Genomic DNA, 23,230 nt, shown 5'->3' on the forward strand with positions numbered 1-23,230 from the left:
TCGTTTTATCATCAAAATTAAACGGCTTACTCGCGTATTTTATTACGATTTTCTCGATTGCATAATTTGAAGCGAATCTTTCGACGGCAAATTTCGTCAAGTCACAATCGATAAATGCCAATGGTTTAACGTATTTGGCGTTTAAACAATGCATCAAACGAAAGTCGATTGTTTTATCGTCATTGCACGTGACAGATAAGGAGTTTTTGATGATTTCCACAAACGCCTTGTTATTAGACAAATGACACTTATCTGCTGTTGATATACAAGTGTTAATTTTCGTTTGTTCCGAAATATCTATTATTTCGGTACCGTTTATAAAGAGAAATGCTCCTATGCTACGACATTTGTATATTGGCGCTTTACAAGAGAAGTTTCCCCATTGGTTCCAGGAATCTTGGCAGCAATTTACTAGCGAGAATAGGAATGGAAAGAGGATTACTAACCTCATGTTTTGTAATCAGACTCTTGTTGTTTCTTCTATTTTTAGAGCAATGCACCAGCATTTGTTGCTATAACCGTTACTTGTTATCGACTGACAGCTAAAGCGGATTAATTACGTGGATAATGAGAATGATTCATCATTTCTTGTTCTTATCGAAGATAACGATGACATAATTTTTCATTAATTTCCACGTTATTCGTCTCGCTCATATAAGAACAACATCTCGTATTATTATTAAATAATTATTCTCAAACATTTTTATCAAGTCTAATTTTTTATCGTGTAAATTTGTTACATATATTCTATATATACACATAGACTACCCGTTTTGTATGCTACAACCAATCAAGTTGACTCTTCTTAAATTCTGAAGATTTTCGATATTCGACAGATTTTAATATGACATGAAATTTGAATTGTCATATTAAAGACACGACTTATTTATTTTTTTGTAATTTCCTGGTTTAGAAAAGTCATTACTTTTATTTTTCATTTGTTTTATTACTGCTGTAATTTTCTTTCCTATTTCCATTTTACTTTTTCATACGTGATTGTAATTTCCTTTCTCTTTCATTGTACTCTGTATTCTAATTATAATTTGCACTTATAAAATCTCACAACATCTTAATAGAGTATTATAACTATCAAAGTTAAAAACAAATAATATTTATTTGTGTAAAAGTGTCTCGTCTTGTTAGGTATAGTCTGCGTGCCGAAGTGAGAAAATGCCGTTTGTTTGGATAATATTAGGTAATAACTGTTGGAGCGTTGGAACTTATAAGTTAGAACCTGACGTTGAGTGTGCAGAATCCCCTTTCTCAGTCTGAATCTCGCGAATTCTCTTTGTTAGTATAAGTCTCGTTCACTCAGTCGGTCATTATTTACTGCACGAAACGTAGGCAATCTCCAACACTATAGATTTCGTGTAGAAATTTGTACTTTATTGTGCACTTTTTAGTGCAAGATGACGAAAAGAAACAGCACGGCTTCATCCGAAGAAAGGGAGAAGAACGAAAAATAGACAAATTTTTTAATTCGTGAAAATTTAACAGGTTGAAATCTACAACCAAGTAAATCATCACAATTTGACTACAGCCCGCCACCACATGAAATACCGGCGATTTTCTCCGCGTATGAGGTTTATCGTAAGCATTTTTATGCAATTAATTTTGATGTGCATCCGACCCATCTCCGTAGACACGCTATCCGTTTAGCTGCAAAATTTTCGGTTTAAAACAAATGCTCTTCACTTATCACGAACCTATAAAAAACCGCCGCTAATGATTTTAACGATTATCGAGAATCGAAAAGTTCGATGAAAGGTAAATGTATTCGGGTTAATTACGAATGAAATATCTGCATAGAATCTCTACCTTAAGCTCATACGTCTATTCGAACACGAGACCGAAGTACAGAAAATCCAATCACACGCTATTAAAAGTTTTTTACTGTTAGCAAGATTTCGGCAGACAGAAAAGACGGCACTCCGCCCAATTTTCCTCCAATTGTGAAGTGTGGTTGACCGCTCATAATTGTTTTTATTGTATTTGAATGTAACAAATTGAAGCAGCAGATAACAATTAATAACAATTTCTTTGCATTGTAGAATATTACTCATATCTCTTTACTTTCTTTAAGCAAAGTAATATCAGATTAATTGATTTAAAAATTAACTTTCTGTTTAATCTAAAGATATATTGTATAACTTTTATATGTTTATAAATATAATTCGTAGTCAAAATTCACAACAAAAGTACACAAAATTAATATTTGATACGGTTGTACAGTTTCTTAAAGAACCTGGACGGAATTTCTGATATTTTATTTACATTAATAAGAAAACAACTTAAATTAGAAAGACCGCTTAACATGTCTCTGGGTAATTGCTTTATTCCATTCAAATCTAACACCAGAAATTCGAATTTGGCGAGATTTTGAAAGACAAGTGGATGAATCGATTCAATTTTATTCTCCATTCAGTCCAGAATAGTGAAATTATGAAGATTATAAAATAGATCTTCGGGTAAATCTCTTAACTCTCCGTGCCTGATGGGGAAAGATTAATTAACTCTGGGAAAGGTCTGTTCGAAAGTGAAGTGAAGTTATAGTATTCAATTGTCAATGAACTCGACGATGGAACGTTCTGAAATGTAAAATTTAGAAGTTCCGACGTCTTTACGTTTCCAATTTGAACAGATCGCAGAGAAGATATGTTATTAAACGAGGAGCTCTCCAAGTTTCCTTTCGACACGAATGATACGATATCTGGACGTGCTTGATTTCACACCCAATCCCGAATATTCCAAAGTCAATCCCCGTCAGAGAACAATCTCTAAATTTTATCTCTCGTTCATTTCCAACGTCCAAACATCGCATCAGACGAGAGTCAATCGTTTCCTCGTCGCACTCGATATACAGGAATTGGTTGAATATTTTAACCGAGAAAAAGTTATTTTATTTATGGCAGCTGTTTGCCCATGACGTACAAGAAACATTTATCTAACGTTGCTAAAACTCTTGACAGGAATTAACCACTACAAATAGGAATTGCAAAAAGGTAACCCACCTCATCTCGTCCAATGAGTCTCGTAATTACATCGACAGACGAATCTTAGAAATAAAATTTTCAGAAATAAATTAGCAATCAAACAATCCTAAACTTTTAAAATTCGCTATCTGCACTGTTCCTACGTTGACAGCACGATAAATTATGACGTCAGTAACATTGAATCGTCATATCGAACAGAAATATGACGTATACAGTTTTTAATTTCCTCGTTTATTTCCGTTTTAATAATAGCAACAATCTAAGATTAACGTGAAATAGATATTTTACGAATAAAAAATTTGTTTTCCACATTTATTACACGGGAACTCATCGTTTACACAAATTCATATTGTAAATATAATACTATTTCCTTTATTTTGTAAGACGTCTGCGAATGGTGTTAATCTATTGTGTTTTGTGACACAAAAGAATGTTTTTGTCCGACTCCAGTTCAATTATTATAATATCAATTTGATGAATGAATATCAAATACATATAAAATGTGCTCGTTTTAAACTCGTTCGAATGGAAATTTTTAATTGGATGAAATTTCAATCATATTACCACGAAATATAAAATATTTCTTCCGGATTATTGTCATTTTTTTAATGAAAGTTAAGAGAAAATAGAGATGCCGTCTTTTCATAAGTAAAGAAGACAGCAAAAAATAAGTAAAAGGCATAAAAATGCTTTCCTGTGTGAATGTAAGTCCGAACATTCGTAATATTTAAAGCATTTAATCAAGAAAATTAAAGTACAAGACAAATGCGAAACTCTAGCAAATAATTTATAAATATTTAAAAAATGAAAATAAATTTAATTTTCGATTAAGAAACTTAAACTAAATGTTTACAAATTTGGTTCTTACAAGTGTTAATCGTTTGTGTATCTTTCTTAACGAACCAGCGTATTCGATTGTGATGTCGTTAATTTAAAAGAATGGCGCATTGTAAAACACTTTTTTGAAATAGCAAGTAGGCTCGAATTTCATATTAAATTTGCTATCCATAACGTATTAACTGTGTTCTTAAATCTGTAACTCCCGGTTTATATAGCAATTAAAGCTATTCTTTGATTTAATGGAGACCTTTCATCACCAATCGTGCCGAGTAAGCACGACTTTAAAGCTGCATTTACAAATAACGCTTTTTCAAACTCGTGTAGACGTAAATCTCACGAATTTTTTTTCATGTCTTCTAGGCGCAGTTTTGTGGAGTTGAAGGGCGTAACAGTGACAAAAATGAGTAATTATGCTACGGGGTTATAAGCGGCGTTTTTCAGAAAAAGGTGTTCGCTCTGTATCAATGGATGTGTTAGTGTGTGTAACACGATTTTATTCTTGTCTTGTAACAGCTAGTTGAACATCAGCACCCGGAAAACTCCACGAGGCAAGCCTGTCCTGGCGAGGTGTGAATCCACGACTGAATTTGCAGTGTTCAGGGAACGGAACCGCTTGACCGCTGGTGGGCCACGATTTTATTCGCCGTGTTTGCAGCTTAATAATTCCTCTGCTTTTTGTCGAAAATTTCTGATATTTTCAGAATTTTGTTTATTTTTAGGATGATGGATGCAATTAAACGTTGGTGGTAAAAGGTCGATGGGTGGGTAGATAAAGAGATGTCTTGTGTAACTCCAGTGGAGTCGAACTGAATGACTATTTTACTCGTTATGAGCATTAACAATTTTTATAAAATTCATCCCTGCCTCAAAGTTAAGCTTTTTGCCATATTTTAATTGCTAAAAATATAAAAAGATATTTTTAATAAAATACGATAAGAGATGGCGCCACCAAAATATTAAATGTTGCCGAGAAAGTTGAACAACTTGTTGCCGGTTTATTTAATTTAAAATTAGTTTTTCATTCATACAGTAAAGAATATGCGATCGTTATTTTATAAATAAAGGTCTTATTGTAAACTCTGTGTTTTATTACTTTTTCGAAACTTACACTATTAAAATTAACGTAATTATAAGGTGATAAATTATATGCGACGTAAAGACTTCAAATAACGACATTTTTCGTGTCACGTTCTACGGAGAATTTTGCCAGGGTATGGAGTCTTTCTTATAACACAGTCGATTTTAAATACACTTTCATTAATTTAAGCTTCGAAAAACCTTAGAACAAGGCCTCGTTATGCAGTGAAGCTTCTATTTATTCGTCAGTACGATCCTCGGAAAACAGTTCGACGAAAATACAGAACAGTGAAATCGTAATTTACGAAAATTCTACTCTTAATACGTGTATGCCAGTGTTCGAAAACACGACAAATTATGGCGTCATTCATATGGATCAGGAATGTCCATCATAATACGTGTTAAAAGAAGTTAACCGGCGGTGTTTCGCTACGGATTAATGGTGACGTTTTGTACGACTTATCAGAGTATTTTTTTTTTTTTTTGATTTCAGTTATAATAAAAATTTCATACATGAATATGAAATAATTAGCAATATTTGCAAAATATAATCAGTTACTTTTCTAACCAGCTAAAAGGGGGTTTTAGACGAATAAAACCTAATTGTAACGTTTTTCGCCAAAGTTTAAAAATTACTCAGAAAATTAATTTTCGGGTGTTTTATTTATATGCATTTCGAATAAAAATCTTTTGCCGATCTTCTTCAGTATAAATACCATAATTTTTTTCGTAAATTTACAGCTGAAGTTACAATAAAGATGTTTTATTGACTATATAATTAATAATAAAAACAACTGGCGATAGAACCAACACCGACAACCGGCACCCTTCGAAATAAAGGACAGTAACAATATCCTGCATGGCGTAACATCTGTTTATTCTCATATACGATGTCATGTATTATCATTCCCCTATTTAACCCTCGGGTGCCTGGTGAAGAAATTTCCGCCGAGCGCCTGGTGGGGTCCCACAGACCCCAAAATAAAACACTACATTATATGGCTTGTAAAGATAATTTCAATGTTATGTTATTATATATATACAATAGGTTTCTTAAGACATATTTAGAATAAAACAATCATTGATTTACGTGAAATATTTAATAACATGAATACATTATAAAAAACATCAACTTGTTTTGTCGTAACGAAAATATTAAGTTTGTTTCTCTAGAAATCATGATGTAATCTCATTATAATTTAAGTATTTTGAATTCATTATAATGGCACTTAATATAATTATCTGTTATAGCATAAAAATTAAGTGTTTTCAGTTAAAATTTCAAATTAAGAATTCAGGCATTTTTCCCATAGGACTTTCTCATCTCCCATGCAAATATATCTGGATCATTTTTTACAGACGCTCAGTAGCTCCTTAAACGTTTATCTTCTGACAACGTAAACGTGTTATAAATCAAGCAAACACAAAAAATACGAATTTTACACAAAAAATATTACTTACATTTTTGCAACGCAGAGCGCCTGCTGGGGTCTGTGAGGCCCAACACTTATTCGACCACGTGTTGTTCGCAGGATATCGCTAAAAATTTTGTGGGGACCAGGCACCCCGAGAGTTGAATGAATCAAATTATTATTTTTAATCGCTAAATGTCCTTTAATCTATCTTAAATAAACATCATTTTTTGCAACGAGAATTTTAATATTATCTTTATCAATTGTACAATTAGTTTCACCACGATGTAGAAACCCAGATGATTGGTTATCTTTTAACCTGATGGATAGATACATCGTGTTATTTTATAATATTCTTTTAGTCTCTGTAAGATAATGAATCTTTGAGATAAAGGAAGGACGGACATGTGGACAGACGATAAAAACTATGTTTATAAATCTGCAATTTGAAACTCAAAGCCCAATTAAAATTCAGACACTAAACTTTTCATGTGTGTCTCAGTTACTTGTGTTTTCGTGAATTTTTTGTAAAGGCCTAACTTACAGTAAAACAATAACATTTTTAATGCTTGCTGGAGATCGCGGTAAGCAAAGATGTTATAATCAGAGACTTTAAATTACAATTAAAGTTTTAAAATTTGATACTTTTTCATTTTGCACGCATCCGGAATTCATCGGGTTTTCTGGCAGATGCCACTTTCGAAATTCGCGACAATGTACGGGTTATTCGGCCACACGCGCACTTTATAAAATTAACTGTTTTTATAAAATTTTAGTTATTTTTAATCGTGGTCATAATGACAGAAGGAATCTCCTTGTTACCGTAGCACTCGTGAAGTTATTTTTAAAATGTAGACAATAGAAACAAAATATATTTCACATTGTTTCTAATTTAAAACAGTTCATATGAAAGCATTTATTTTAATAAACTCTCAGCTACGTTTTCTATCTACTTTTGGGGAAAAATCTGATGTAAAATTAGACTAATCACTGTGAACTAAATAGTCTGAAACTTGTAGTTTAACTCTTTAGTGTCAGGTTGTTGGATTTTATCCTATTGTCTATTTGCTTTGAAGAGCCCAACTGTCAATTTGTCATTTTCTCTGTGCATCGGCGACATCCTCATATACACGCTATCCGTATAACTGCAAAATTTCCCATCCAAATTATATGCTTTTCACTTATCACGGGCCTTGAAAAAACCGCCGCCGATGACCTTCACGATTACTCCAATTTCAAAAGATACATTTCACGATTATTGAGAATAGAAAACTTCGATGAAAGGTAAATGCGTTCGGGGTAATTACAAGTAAAATATCTACATAAAATCACCACCTTTAGCTTATATGCCTGTACAAAGAGCGCGTAAATCCAATCACACGCTATTAAAAGCTTTTTACTATTAGCAAGACTTTCAAAGCCGTGAAAGATGGCACTCCCCCAATTTTCCATCAATTGTAATGTGTACTTGACACTTTAAAATTGCTTTTATTGTATTATATTCGAAGCAGCAGATGGCAAAAAGAATTGTAAGAGATTCGCTATCGCATAATATTTATTGTTATCGTCTACGATCTGTTACAGAAGATTCGAATGTTAATAATAGCGAGGTTAAGGCAGAAGTTTTCAACGCGTAAACGTGTACGTCGAACGTTTAGCGCCGCTTTACTGTAATCCAAAAAGTTTGACAATGGCGTTTGGAATGTCGAGCATGATTCCACTGACTTTCTAAAGACCATTGACAAACTTCCAGGCTTACAGGAAAGCGGCGCTGAACGTCCGACGTTCATGTTAACGCGTTTAAAACTTCGGCCTCAACCTTCGCTAATAATTGCTTTGCATTGTGAAATATTACTTTCTCTGTATTTTCTATACGCAATCTAGCGTCTAATTAATTTAATCAGCTTTATTCGAATAAACAAAATTCATTTCTATAGTAACAAATACAAAATGATAACAATTTCTTGAGAGAAATTGGCTAAACTAATGAAAGTAGAAACACTTGAATTGTCGTAATTACAGAATTCTTCAAGTGTAAACATTGCAATGAATCACATCGTCTTGATCTGTCTTTGGCTCTTTCTTGTCATTTCGTCTTCTGCGATAACAAACGATGAAAACAACAATAATCACACCTAATAAAATTAGCGAACTTAGAACAGCAACTGCGATTTTCCACCGAAAAGCAGACCTAACTTCGTTGATACAATCTTCATTCGAAGTAGAATCATTTGCTGAATCGTTCGAAGACGAATCATTTACTGAATCGTTCGAAGAAGAATCATTTACTGAATCGTTCGAAGAAGAATCATTTACTGAATCGTTCGAAGAAGAATCATTTACTGAATCGTTCGAAGAAGAATCATTTACTGAATCGTTCGAAGAAGAATCATTTACTGAATCGTTCGAAGAAGAATCATTTACTGAATCGTTCGAAGAAGAATCATTTACTGAATCGTTCGAAGAAGAATCATTTACTGAATCGATCGAAGAAGAATCATTTACTGAATCGTTCGAAGAAGAATCATTTGCTGCCGAATTATCTTCTGGAATTTCTGTGCATTGATCATTGGAAACAATATCAATAAAAGACAGAATAGACGAATTTCTTTTGCAGTAAATATTGGAGAAATCTGCAATTTTCTGCCTGTTTCTAAGCAACCAGTCTTTAGTAAATTGCGAATGACAATCGCAAGAGAAATTGTTTCTCGATAAGTAAATCTTAAATTTCGAAGAAACGTCGATCAGGTTCATTAATCCGGAAGGCAATTCCGTTAACCGGTTACTGTCCAACCACAGAAATTTCATGTTTGGCAAAATAACATCATCCGAAATATTAGTTATTAAATTATTACTCAGATGCAGATTTGTGACGTCTTTCCACGTCACACAATCGACATTTGACAACTCCTTTATGTAATTATTACTCAAATCGAAAATTGTCGCATTTGGGACTAGAACGTCGGGAATTCTGTCGATTCCCTTTCCCGAACAATTTACAATCACGTGATTTTGTTCGGCAAAACATTCGCAATTCATGGGACAACACTTTCCTATGACTACGAACGATGTATTATCAAGTAAATTTCTTTCTTCTCCGTAACATTTCGTGTTTTCTATACCTGGAAACATTTTCTTGGCCACTTCTATATTTGATTTAAGAGCAGAAACGAATTGCTGCAGTTTGCAGTTGCAAGTAATCTCATTATTATTTAAATAATGCGTCGGCATTTGAAATCCATATTTCCAGTCATCGATGTAAATCGTTCTGATTTTACAATTAGACACATTAAGTACCATGCGATTTGGTGTGTAAAGTGGCAATTTGACGGTTTCAAGATGATTATCTAAGAAATCCACTTTATTCAACTTGTATTCTGTCTAGTTAATCACCGGCCATTGTGTCAAACCTGCATTATGTAAATTCAGATAAATTAGATACTTGCTTCTACCAAAAGGATGCTTACCAGTAAGTTTAGTTAAATTGTTATCATGTAGATTGAAATGCGATAAACTGGTCAATGGGCTGAAGACGTTATCGTGTAAAAATTTAAGGCTATTTTGTGATAAATCGAGAATTTGCAATGACGACAAATTCTAGAAAACATCTTCAGGAAGATTTTGTAAAAGGTTTTTCCGCAATGTTAACGATCGCAGTTTAGAAAGTCCGTGAAAAATTCCTGTTGGAAGTCTCGATATTTTATTATACGCACAGGAAAACTGTGTCAAGAGTTCATTATTTCTCAGAAGATTCGACGGGAGATGTTCAATTTGGTTGAAACTTAATCTGACGATGTTCAAATTAACTAGGTCAGAAAAGACATCTTCTTCGAGTGAAGAAAAGGAACAACTCCATGCAGCAATTTCTGTCAAGTTGTACAGTTTCTTGAAGAATCCGGATGGAATTTTAGATAATTCTCGGTTTCCACCAATAGAAAATATCCTTAAGTTAGAAAGGCCTTTCAACATATCATTTGGCAAATCCTTTATTTGATTAATTGCTAAATCCAAATATTCCAATCGGGTGAGATTTCTAAAGACAAGTGGATGAATCGATTTAATTATATTGTTACGTAAGTCCGGCTTTGTCAAAGTGTAAAGATTATAAAATAGATCTTCGGGTAAAACTCTTAACTTACCGCGTTTGACGGATAATTCGGAAAGAGTTAATTAACTCTCGGAAAGGTTTGTTTAGAAATAACGTGAAGTTATAGTCTTCAATTTTCAACGAAGTCAGTGACAGAACATTGTGAAATGTTAAATTTAGAGTTTTCGACGTCTTCACGCCCCGTATTTTGACAGATCGCAGAGAGGACATGTTATTAAACGAGATGCTCTCGTACTTTTTTTTATACGAGAAATGGTTATATATCTCGACGTGTTCAATTTCATACCCGAAAGTGAATATTCCGAAGTCGATCCCCGACAGAAAACAATCAGTAAATTTTATCTCTTGTATATGTTTAACATTCAGGCATCGCATCAAACGAGAGTCAATCGTTTCCTCGCCGCATTTAATAGACAAGGATTGTTTGAATATTTCAACAGAGGAAAAGTTCTTTGATTTATGACAGCTGTTTGCCGATGACGAGCAAGAAACATTCTCCCAATGTTGCCAAAACTCTTGACAGGAATTAACCACTAGAAATAGGAATTGCAAAACGATAACCCACCTCATCTCGAAACGATAACCCAACTCAATGATTCTTGTAATTACATCGACAGACGAATTTCACAAGTAAAATCCTCAGATAGAATCAACAATATAACAGAATTCTGAACATTTAATAGTCGATCTTTCTACTGTTGCTACGTTGACAACACGATAAAATATGACATACATAATATTCGTCATGTCGAACCGAAATATGACATCGTTTTTAATTTCCTTGTTTATTTCCGTTGCAGTGGAAAGAACAATATCGAATTAACGTTGAATTAATATTTTACGAATAAAAAAATTGATTTGCACATTTATTAAACGTGAATTGTTCGTTTAAAGTAATTGATATCGTAAATATAAAATTCTTTTTTTCGTTCTCTAATACGTATTTGAATTGTGTTAATCAATTGTGTTTTGTGACAAAAATAATGTTTCTGTCTGACTTCAGTTAGATTATTATAATAGAAATTTCATAACTGAATATAAAATAAAGTGTATTCGTTTTATATTCGTTCGAATGGAAGTTTTCTTATTGGGTGAAATTTCAATCATATTTTGACGAAGTAAAAATAATCAATAATCCCAAGAAATATTGAATTTCTCAAACTTAATAGTAAATAAAAATGCCCTGTTTTCATACGTAAAGTAATTAAAACTGTAACATTCGAATTTTATTACTTAATTAGCGTGAGAAATATCTAGTTTTTCACATTGTTTACAAAAGAGGAAGGCAGTTGTGTCACTTTGGTGTCGAAAGGGAGAATTAACTTCCTTTCTCATGACCTTATTCTCAAACTGATCTAACCATCTGATTATCTAACCCCCCTGTACCTCCCGTTTACAAACGAAAATTCTTTAACAGTATTGGTCAGAAATTATAATAAAAGGAACAATTTCTCGTCATTCGAGGCGGTCTGCGAAGAAGAGATACACCATACAGACAGTAGTCATCCGAAGAATAGATGGCTATTTCAGACGCAGTCGACAAATCCGAATTTTCTACATACACGACAGGCAGTCAACGGAAATATGACATTGCCGTACGAGTTCTCCAAAAGTTTATCTGGGCAACATAAGGTATGTTATGATAATCTAAATATATTCCTAAAATTTAAACAATGGGATCGGTAATATTCTTAAACGTTTGTAAATTCTAAAAAATAAATAAGATTATTTCCAGACTAAAACAAGTGAAATTACTCTTAGTTATCCGACTTCGAGTGATTCAGTTAAGCAGACAAACGAATAACGAAGAAATACTAGACTTTAATTACCCCTAACTCCATTTTCAATGAGTTGCATTTGCATTTGTATTTTGTCAACGTTGAATGCAAAGTAAGAAAAAATAATTATAACCTCAAAAAGTTATCATAAATTTCCATTTATTATGTTATCGCAGTTATAACAGTTAGAATTGATTTCCCAGTGTTATTTTAGTTCCAACGCGTGAAATTCAACAGAAAAGCTTCTTTTTATTTGAACCTAAACCAATTTTCACATTCGATGTACCTAATCAATTAATGATTAAAAGTTGTTTAAAACAAATTAGACAAACGAACTGGTGTCTCTCTCTCTTAGCAACAGTCGAAATCTTATCAATCAAATCTAGTCTATTGTTCACCAATCACGGCAACGATGACCATCGCATTCGCATCTCGACGTCATTTTTTTATTGCAGACCCTTATGGAAACAAAAGTTTCAATTGTTTAATTACGAATAATTTAATATAAAACTAGCCAAAGAGCTCTGCGTTGCTCGTGCAAAAAATAACAAGAAACATTAATTATTAGGCTAGATTATTTCGTACTTTTAACCTTCTACTACTATATTAAATTATAGTATTTGATTTTATATAAACACAAAGTGCATAGACACGCACTGGGCATCTGTGACATAAATCTTTATTCGGGAATATCTTGTTGGCCGAGAAGCGTTTCAAGCACAGGCTCCTCTTCTCCCAATTCAGTTATGCGGTTGCGCTCAGTGAAACAGGACGTTTTGTGTTTTTCGCAATTCCAAACTTCTGAATGGTAAGTAAATTTAATTACTTCTAAAATATAAATCATGTAGTTGTAAGTTTCCTGGTGCATGTGTCCCGTTCTAAAGTCTTAGGAGTACATGTTAGTCTGTCTGATGTTCACGTTTGGTGTCGACAAAAATTAAGTTAATCTAAGAAGGCGATGCGTGAAATACGGACCCCATTGGTACTTCTAATATGGAACCCGACTTCTCTGGGGTTCCGTATTACCCACAACTTCAAACCATGGAATAATTTTTGTCGGGGTTTGAAATGGGGTTTCATAATATCACCTTTTCCTATATTGTTATATTTTTTCAGCAATTTTCGTGAATCTTAATATTTAAATTTTTATTTATGTTATTTTTTTTAATTTGGCTTTTTTATAATTTCAAAACCCTCTCTAAATTTTCTGTTGTACCAATTTTTTTCTTTTTTAAAAACTTTACTTTTTCTTTGTTAGTATTGTGTTACTTATTGTGCAACGTTCGTAAAAGACTGAATTTACTGTTCTATATTTCAAATCGGCGATATGTTCTTTTAATCTTACTTCTACTTTACTTTTCTTTTCTCATATGAAATTTTTCGGGTTATCGCAGGTGCAAGATATGGAATAAGACTACATTCGCAGTGCCATATGTATCATCTACCTTATTGCTCGGTTCAGGCTTTATTTTTTGTATTCTCTCATGTAATTTTTCGTAAATTGCAGAAAGTTTTATATTTACTTTGTTAACATCTTTATTTATTTCTTCAACGAAACCTTTGATATAAGGAAAAGCTACACATTTTATGTCGGCGCCCTTGTGTTTTTGTTTGCTTTGTTGAGGTTTATTGTTGATTTTACTTACGCGCTTTTGTATTATTCTATTGGGGAAACCATTAAATTGAACTTTCTCTCTTAATTCTTTGATATACTTATTTCTATTCTGCGTTGTATTTGTTCTTGTTATATATTTTTTTATATTCCATACTAAATGTATTTTCTTTTATATAGTGGAGTATTTGAGTTATAATTTATAATTTTCTGGATTTCGCTTAGCTGTTTATACGGATTAAATCCAGCTTTTGTTTTGTTCTCTGTAATTGTTATCGAGATAGAAAACGAAACCAATAGCGAAAAAGCAATCTTAAATTTAATTTCATTATTTGGTTTATTTATCTTGTTTTCTATTACTTCTGTTCTTACTATTCTTTGATCATATAATATAATAATGTCATCAACGTATCTTTTATAGAATTTTATACCCGTGATATCATAGATTTATTGTCTATGTATATTGTGACAAGCTCTGCCACTCTCGGTCCTATAACAGATCACAAGCTAATTCCTATTTGTTGTGTATAAAATTGTGATAGAACACAAAATTTTTTACTTAAAAAATAATTTTTACTGAAAATTTAATGTTACATTTAATATAAGAAAGAAGAAGTATTTGTTGTCATAATATCTAAACATAAAGCAATAAATTGTTGTAAAACATCAAAACATAAAGCGTACAGGGATGGAATTTTAATATATGCTCTCGATCTCAGATTAATACACTCTTGCACCTGTACACCACACTTTTTCTGAAGTCACGAAGTCATTTATGTCTCTTCTGGAGAGATATTCCAATTAAAATCACGTGACTTCCGTTCTAGACCAGAAGTTCTCATATAGTTAATCGGGTCTCGACTTTCATCTATATAAGAGCGCAAGGAATGACAGACATTGGACACACCACAGCGGGAATTTATAAGTCTACAATTCTTTTCCAAATTGCAGCCCAATGACTCAAAAGAAAAAAGGGCACAAAAGTACAATAAAAATGAAGATAAAAACACAACACAAACAGAACAATATTCTGACAAGTACCCAATCAACAACACGTTTCTATTTTTCTTTCCCGGCTGTTATATACTTGTATAATTGAGGGTTGTGAATATTGATTAAAAAATAACCTCAAAATTTTTGCATTTCTGGACTTGGACACCTCGAAACGCAAATAGAAATTCGTGTACAATTTCTTTATGTATAAGTGTTCATGTGCGTGTGTTTGCGGGGATCACGATTTCGTTTACCCTGTTTAAAACTTAATAACTCTCGTGCTTTTTGAGAATAAGTTCTAAAATTTTGCAGAAAATTTTGCTTATTAGGCAGATTGATGATGTTAAATTTTGGTAAGTTAAAGATGGGTAGGGTGGGGAAATAAACGAGAACGTCTATATCTACACTAGGATCGGAGTTTATGGCAATTTTACTCGTTATTATCTGTTATAATGTGATATCCGCGATATTAACGCAGTTGTCAGAAAAAAGGTGTAAATAACTCGTATAGAAAAAAACGGAGAATTAAATAGGATGTGACCGGATGTTATTCTTGGATACATGTGTCTCCTGTCCCGACCTCGGCTGAAAACGAAACGGTAGAAGACATCCAGCTTCCATGTTCCCGCAAGATCGTCGCATGCAATCATCCAGCAGCAAACAGAGGTAAAATATACAACCGGAACCTTTATAAACTCTCTCTCTGGTTTTTAAGGTTAGGCACGGGGCGTAGCGATTAGTTGATCGCCGATTCCGTTAAGTTATATGTTAACCTTATTTAATGGTTATATTTTCTATGTATACTTTTGTATATTAGATTAAGTAGATAATAAACTTTTTATTTGTTTATTTTAACTTGTCAACCTGTCTATATTTGCTCACGGGAGGCCTGTCGACTCGCTGACTCCCTCGCCGCGCGACAAGCCATTCGAAGCGACAAGGAGATGAGATTTCGCCGATCCTGTGCAAACTAAGTGGTCAGAAGGGATTTACCCCTGGCTCTCTGCTTACCTCACAATAATCTTTAACGCAATCCATCCCTACCCTGAAAATTAAGCTGTTTGCCATTTTATAATAGTTAAAAATATGAAAAATTTTAAAATGAAATATGACAATGGATGGCTTCTATCCGTTTCTAAAGATAAAGTGTTACAAAGAATAAATAAAAGTATCAAAGTATTATCCAATAGCAGTATCCAGATGGAAAGCTGAGAGGCAGAAGGCCTCGACTAACTACAGTATATACGAACTTCCGATTTACACCGGACGTCGCGTGATTTTAATTCACTATTTTATGTCGAAAGGAATTAGATCGATAATCGACACGAATTGTTGAGATAAAAAAAGTATGATGAGCGGAATCAATTCACTACTAATTTGAGTAAATAACGTATATTTTAAATTAAATAAATTCTTAATCATCACAATAAATATAATTACCCGTTCTCTACCAGACATTCACACTAATTACAAATAACACTTCTATTATTACGTAAAGTGTTGCTGGATCAAAATATTTGTGCATATTTTTTAAAATTAAGTAATTATCAAACGTTAAGAGAAACCTATATAATAACGTTTAGTATATAATAAATTTGTATTTAACTTCCTTTATTATGATTAATATTCAAACAGAACATTAAATGAATTTCATATCCTAACGAACACGTCTTGTTATATTAATCATACAAATAATTTACAATAATTAAAACTGTCCCTTTATATTTTTCAAAGATAAAAAACTTATAATAATTGTTTAGTCATTCACTGAATGTTTATTTATTCTAACTTTTTTTATTTAGAAAAATTAAATTATTTTAATTATGAAATTATACAATAAATAAAATGTTTCACAGAATAACTAAACAATTAAATTCTTCTTTGTTAACACGAAAAGAGGAAATCAGTCTTTTCTAAGTGAGGAAGTAGCTGATAACGACTGACTGATAATTTGAATAGAATTATTCATCAGTTGTACATTTATTTTTTATAATAATAATTTTAAAAAATTAAAATAGAATTTATAATAATACTTAAAAAATAAAAAAGTTGGAAGTGTTTTAAAGTTAAATTAACTTAATTATATATTATTCACGTTAAGTAAAGAGGAAATGTCAGATAAGTATTCGTATAATGAATTAAATACCAAACGGGGCGTACGTAAATTGTTATATAAAAACATACACGAAACTGGAGACAGGTGCGATATTGTGTAGTTAATAAATACTCCAATACGTTATTCTACACCTATTGTTTAATAATATACAATTTGTGATTTATGTTCAGTAGAAGAAATTTAAATAGAAAAAAGGAAAAGCACGGAATAATTTGCTGATTAAAATGCAACAATCAACTTACAGGAATGAGTTGTTAATCATTCATTCTACTAAAACAAAATGTCTCCAACATACAAAACATAAAACGAAATACAGTAATTAAGTTTAAAATGAATTTACGAAAACAGAAAATTAAAATTATTACGGAAAAGTCCAAAGAAATGAACTTGAAGAATAAAAAGTTGTTTTTCACATGCAAAAAAGTAATACGTAAAATATCTTTTTCTACTTATTTTCGTTTGTATTTTATTGTTGTTATTTAATCCCTTTCGTTACGACATCGTTTCTTATCAAAATTTTAAAAAGTTAATTGAAAACTTTATCATCTTTCAACTAACCACTGCATGGTTTTATATACGTTTTATTCAAAAGCATTTCAATGGATTTAAATTGTGTTTTCTTGTAAATAGCGAGAATGTATTTCAATGAGGAATAAAAGTTAATGGAAAAAATTAGCAATTTTTTAAAAAATAAAAAATATTTCATAATTTTCTTTAGAACTGTCTCGTGAAATTTCTCTGCAAATGCCTTAAATTCACTTTTTAACTGTATTACAGAAAAATAATGAGAACATTTCTTGTTTCTCCGTAACATTTCATGTTTTAAAACATTTACACGCGATTTCTAGTGTAAATTGGAAACTTGACTGTTACCAATGATAAATTAATAGCAATAAATGTTGACCATGTTGATTTATCAAGTAATCACAATGATTACTAGACAAATCGACTTCAATCAATTCGTATTCAGTCTCACTTATCATGGGCTATTGTGTCAAACTGCCCTTTCTCAAATTAAGATAAAGTAGGTAACTTTTGCGGCCAACAGACTTTAGTAAAAATTGCTGTAAGAAAGATCGAGATAAATTAAATTATTCAATGGAGGAAGATGATTTGGGTAAATATTTGAGAAGATCGACTGATAAAACGTTCATGTGAAAACAGGAAAAATTTAGAAAAACATTTTCAGACAGCTTTTCCACCCAATTATCAAAAATTAGTGAAAGTTTTAGTTTAGAAAATTCCTGAAAAAATATCTGTTGAATGTGGTGTTAATTTTCTTAAGTTAATGGAATGGGAATAAAAAGTCTTCTTCGATTCGAAGTGATGGAAAGTTATAAGCGCAAAATTCTGTCAGATTGTCGAGTCCTTTTAAAATACAGAGCGCAAATGAAAGAATTTTCCAGAAATAGCAAGTATCCTTAAATTCGAAAGGCCTTTTAACAAGTTTTCAGGAAAACTTTTTATGAGGTTTTCTTTCAAATTCAAGTGTTCCAATAAGGTGAGATGTCGAAAAGCTAAAGGATGAAGGGCTCCAATTATGTTGTCACTTAAGTCGAGGGTTTTCAGGTTTTAAATTTCACGGAAAAGTTCCTCTGGTATACTTTTTATTCGGTTTTTTTCCAAATTTAACTGTTCCAATGAAGCGAGATTTCGAAAGTTTAATGGATGAACGTATTCAATTGCGTTGTAACTTAAGTCGAGTGTTTTCAGATTATAAAGACCATAAAACAGTTCTTCTGGCAAAGCCTTTAATGTACCAAAGGTCACTCGTAATTCAGAAAGATTTTTCAATTGTTGGAATGGTCTGTGCCGAAACAACGTAAAGTTATAATTCGTGATTTTCAAAGAAATCAAAGAAAAATCGCCGTGGAAACTCAAGTTGAATATTTCGAAAGTTCTTACATTTTTAATTTCTAAATATTTCAGAGACGACATATTAACAAATGATGCACTTTCGAAATTGATAGTTTCTCTATCGAAATAGAACCATTCACGTTCGAATTTCACCGTGTATTTTATGACGATTTTCTCGATGGCGTAATCCGAAGCAAATCTTTTGACGGCAAATTTCGACAAGTAACAATCGATAAATTGTAAATTTTTCACGTATTTAACATCTAAACAATTCATCAAACGAAGATCGATGGTTTCTTCGTCACTGCACCTAAGAGATAACGAATTATTGAAGATTTCCACAAACGAATGCTTATTGGATATATGACACCTATCTGCTGCCGATATACAAGTATTAATTTTCGTTCCTCTTACATTAATATTAAATATTGTTTTTGTTCCATTTACAAGGAAACTCTCACTTATTCTACGACATGTGTATATCGGCGATTTACACGAGAAGTTTCCCCACTCATTCCAGAAATTTTGGCAGCAATTTACTAGCGAAAATAGGAATGGAAAAAGGATTACCAACCTCATCTTTTCTGCTCAGAGTCTTGTCGTCTCTTCTATTTTAAGTGAGACGCGAGTCTGAATCTAATACACCAGCCCTTGTTGTGTCCGTTGTCGACGGAAAGCTAAAGAAAATTAATTACACGGGTAATGAGAATGATTCATTATTTCTCGTTCTTATCGAAGATAACGATGACATAATTTTTCATCAATTTCCTCGTCATTTGTCTCGCTCATATAGAAACAAACGATTCGAATTATTTTTATTATTACGTAAGTATTCTGAAATATTTATAATAAGTGTAATTCATTTTTATTTTAGAGATTTATTACAAACACATATTCTATATATACACTTAGACTGTCCGTTCTGTACTCGGCAACTGCTCACCAAGTTGATTGTTTTAAATTCTGAAGATTTTAGTATTTACAAGTTGTCGATTGTATATTTTAATATGCAACGTTAAGTTGGAAGTGTCTATGTAAAAGACACGACTTATTTATTGACTGTTTTTGTAATATCCTCGTTTAAATTAGTTATAACTTTCGTTTTCTAATCTTTTTCTGCCGTAACTTTTCATTTTATTTCGATTGTGTCTTTCCGTTTATGACCTTAATTTTTTTCTTTTTTTATTGTACTTTGTGTTTTAATTAGATATAGCACTTATAAAATCTGAAAACATTTTACAAGTGTATCATGTTTAATATAGAAGTGACTCGCGTTGTTCTCTGTAAAATTTTTAGTTCTTATCTATGCGCTAATTTGAGCACTTGCCCTTCGTTAAGGTAACATACGAAAGATAAGCTTAACATTTTGACAGTTAATTAAATGGCAAAAACAATATTTAACTAATAGATATATATTATATATAAACAAGATAAAATTACTATTATTTTCCACATGTAAAGAACATATTTGAAAAATGTAAAAACACCCTTAAACAAAATAATGTGTGTTTGGCCCCTCTTTGACCAACAAAATGTCACAAAATGGAAAAAAAAAGTATAAATAACACGATTCATACAAATGATCTTGTAAGAGAAGGTACGGTGTATAAATTAGAAGGAACGAAATAATGCAAGGATATTCGTTACATTAACTTTGATAAATATGAATATAATTCTGTCGACTGTATATTACGGTCTCTTAACTTGTATTACAATGTATACCTACGCTTTAATCTTAGTTTCGTAAACCTTTATTTATCAAGTTGTAATTTCTGAATGATTTTATAAATAGTAAGTAATGTCGACTACAATATGAAAATTAATTATTTATCTATAATTAAATATTTTATTGGTAATAACGTGACAATTCAACCTCGCAAGCTGCAATTATATATGTTTATACCTTTGGTGCTCCTGATCGAGGCAGAAAACAAGTTAATACTTATGCTCATTCTATATTATCAATAAAATATGTTACCATTTTTTTATTTACAGGTAAACCAATAAAGTAATATAATACTTAGATTAATAGAGATGTATATATATATTTTCCTTTTAAGGTACTTATAATATACACTTAGACTACAGGTTCTGTAATTTCCCACTTCATTTATACTCCATGTATTTGAAGTTGTGCACCGCAAATTTAAATATCTTTTGGATTCTCTCATAAGTAAGTAATCATGCAATTTACCTTATATAATATATTATAATTTCTTATAATATTATGTCATGATTTATTGTGATGTTGTTTAATTAGCACTAAAGAAGGGCTAATTACTATTTCATCTGTTTTGGATTGATAAAGTCACGTGGTATTCATTTTTCAGCATGTGCTTTTCAACATCATGTTCGTATTAAGTGCAACAGAACAGATAATAATAACATGACTGCTACAAAAGCTGCTGTAGTACCGGTTAATTGTAGTTATTCTTAACTGTTTGTTTTAATATAAGTTATTGTAAAGCGTACTGGATATACTACAATACTAAAAGGCGATTAAATACGATGCATTCTGGGATAGGCTCACTTTCATAGCCAGGTATAAATAAAGGGGTACATTAATATATGAGATAAGAAGCTAAAAGATTATATAAGCTTGTAAATATTTTATTTAAAATGAAATAACCTGAATTCTGGACAAAGTGAACGTTAGTATTTAGCTTACCCGGGCTTTCTGTCCTAACCTTTTTATATTTGTTCTAGAGTGCACCGTTCGAAATTAAGGATAGACAAACGGACAAACCAACAGACGAAAGTAGTATTTATACGTCTACAATATTTTAAATTGCAGCCCAATGACTCAAAAAGAAAAGGACAGGTACAATAAAAATGAACAAAGGTACAATAAAAATGAAGATGTAAACGCGACAGAAAGAGAACAATGTTGTGACAAACACCCAATCAACAACACTTTTTTTTACTTTCGCTGCTGTTATACACTTGTATACACTTGTATAACGGAGGGAAAATGTGGCGATTGGTAAAAATGATCCCAAAATTTTTACATTTTTGGACTTTAAAACACCTTGAAATGCAAAAATTTGCTGGGTAATTACTTTGTGTGTGAACGTTAGTGTGTTTGTTTGTTTGTTTGCGGGGACACGATTTTGTTTATTCTGTTTGAAACCTTAACGTGCTTTTTGTCAACAAAGTTCAGAAATTTTGCAGAGAGGTTTACTTATTAAGCAGATTGGTAATGTTAAATTTTGGTGATTAAAGATCGATGGGGCAGGAAGATAAACGGAAGCGTGTATATTGCCACTAGGATCGGAGTGTATGACCATTTTACTCGTTATTAGCTTTTATAATCTTTATTGAAACTTATTCCTATATTAAAAAGTAAGCTTTTCGCCATTTTATAATAGTTAAAAATATGAAAAATTTTAAAATACAACATGATAATGGATGGCTTCTATCCGTTTTCTAAAGATGAAATGGTACATGAGAAAAAATAAAAGTTTCTTCACAATGGACATACCAAAGTATTGTCCATTAGTAGTATCCACATGGGAAGCTCAGAGGCAGAGGACTTCGACTAACTATATACGAACTTCCGATTGATACCGGACGTCACGTGAGTTTAATTCAATTTTTTTTCTCTAAAGGAATTAGATAGATGACCGATACGACTGTGTTTTTACAGGAAAAGTATGATATACGGAAGATAATTCGCTACTAATTTAAGTAAAAAGCATATACTTTAAATTAAATGCAAATTCTTAACCGATCACACTTAATGTAATTGCCCGTTTTCTACCAGACATTTACACTAATTACAAATATACACTTATTATTACGTATAGTAAAGTGTCCGAAATCGAAAAAATGCGTGCATATTCTGTTAAAATTAAGTAATTATCAAACGTTGAGAGAAACTTATATAATAAAGTCGAGTATATAATAAATTTTTATTTAACTTATTTATTATAATTAAAATTCGCAGAAAACATTAAATGAATTTCACATCTTCACGAACCTTTCTTTCGTAACAATCACCGAAATAATTTACGATAATTACAGCCGTTCCTTTATATTTTTAATGAATAACAAACTTATAATAATTGTTTAGTTATTCTGTAAACATTTTATTTATTGTATATTCTCTTATTTAAAAAAATTAAATAATTCCAAATAAGAAAATCTTATAATAAAATCGACATTGGTTGATAATAATAATAAGCGCACGAGCCAAACGGTTAGCAGTTGAAACATGAAATTTGATACACGGGGTACTTCGTGCCAATGCACACTAAGAAGGGAATTCTGGAAATCCCCGGGGAGAGAGTAGGGTAAGGAAAACCCTGAATAACTCGGCTTCTACTGTAATATTTTAGATGCGCTTTTTTGGGTTTTTGCGGGAAATCGAACCTGTTTTTAGATTAATCTAAAAAATCTCGAATTAGCTTCTTAATAGAGGAATTAATTTTTTCACCCGGCGAAA

At 31.8% G+C, this 23,230-nt stretch overlaps 1 pseudogene; it reads right to left on the bottom strand.

The window, feature by feature from the left end:
- Positions 1-9,703: 9,703 nt before the first annotated feature.
- On the bottom strand, positions 9,704-19,365 carry LOC136977814 (leucine-rich repeat-containing protein 15-like; annotated as a pseudogene).
- Positions 19,366-23,230: the final 3,865 nt, after the last annotated feature.

This window comes from Centruroides vittatus, unplaced genomic scaffold (assembly GCF_030686945.1).
Source record: "Centruroides vittatus isolate TY-2023 unplaced genomic scaffold, ASM3068694v2 contig_475, whole genome shotgun sequence".
Taxonomy (NCBI): Eukaryota; Metazoa; Arthropoda; class Arachnida; order Scorpiones; family Buthidae; genus Centruroides; species Centruroides vittatus.